Consider the following 1,140-nt stretch of genomic DNA (forward strand, 5'->3'; position numbering starts at 1 on the left):
TAATTCTGCAACTAAATGGTGGCCAGTGCAAAGGTGCCAGCACAGAAGAGAGATGGCCACTTTTCTTCAAGCCCGTTATAATATTTGGGGCTCACTGCTGCCGAAAAGTATTTCGGACCGGGTCCTGCACAAATTGGTGGCAAAACAGGTCCCAACGAGATGTGAACTCAGATCGCTGGATTCAGAGTCCAGAGTGCTAACCATTACACCATGGAAAGGAGCAGCTAAATCACTTTCAGACTCGCAAGAAGAACCACCACCAAACATGTACTTTTTTTTCTCTTTTCCTGCCACAACAAAGCACGCAGGTTCCACCAAGATTTGACCTCGGATCACTGGATTCAAAGTCCAGCATGCTAACCATTACACCATGGAACCAATGTGGCTCCATTGGTGGCCTTCTGGGAGGCAGATAGCGCTGTGGCTGTGGGAAAGCATTTAGACAGAGGGGTTGGAACCCAGTGAATTTTAGACACTGGCCCCCTCGAACAAAAGGAAAAAGTAGTTGACATCTGCTGAAACGCGGGACCTTTAGTTCTTCAGTCTAACGCTCTCCCAACAGAGCTATTTCGGCCACAACAACAAGTTGCTTAGCCAGCTGGGATTTCCGTGAGACCACCCGTCACTTTTCCAAAAGCGGGAGCTGAGCTCCCAGAGAACAAAAGAGGCTGGCCCGTGCGGGGATCGAACCCTCGACCTTGACGTTATTAGCACAAAACTCGAAACAACTGAGCTAACCAGCCTGGCTTTGCATGGGCTTCTGCCCGATTGACCCAAAACTTGCTTATTGCTCGTGTCCCTAAAGAAATACAACAGCTTCAAGACCAAGCCTCACCACGGGCTTGTCCGGGATTTGAACCCGGGATCTCGCACACCCAAAGCGAGAATCATACCCCAAGACCAACGAGTCAGCCTGCGCAAATGCCTAGCCGAGAAAAAAGAACAATTACAGCAACAACAAAGAAGGAACATGAACTAACATGGAAGTAATCAAACACCTCGAGACAGTGTCAAAGGCAAACGAATGAAAGTTGGCCTCTGAATGGATTTAAAAATGGGGCTGAACCTAATATGTAGAGGGATCTTGGGAGGACAGATGAAACAGTCAGATGTCCCTTAGACTTTAAACCAGTGTGGGCA

General features: G+C 48.3%; 1 non-coding gene across 1 annotated transcript; it reads right to left on the minus strand.

Annotated features, from left to right (window-relative positions):
* Positions 1–306: 306 nt before the first annotated feature.
* On the minus strand, positions 307–378 carry trnaq-uug (transfer RNA glutamine (anticodon UUG)). The gene has a single exon. It is a non-coding gene; the product is annotated as a tRNA-Gln (tRNA).
* Positions 379–1,140: the final 762 nt, after the last annotated feature.

The sequence above is a fragment of the Sinocyclocheilus grahami genome, unplaced genomic scaffold (genome assembly GCF_001515645.1).
Source record: "Sinocyclocheilus grahami isolate Dianchi unplaced genomic scaffold, SAMN03320097.WGS_v1.1 scaffold1191.1, whole genome shotgun sequence".
Lineage (NCBI taxonomy): Eukaryota > Metazoa > Chordata > Actinopteri > Cypriniformes > Cyprinidae > Sinocyclocheilus > Sinocyclocheilus grahami.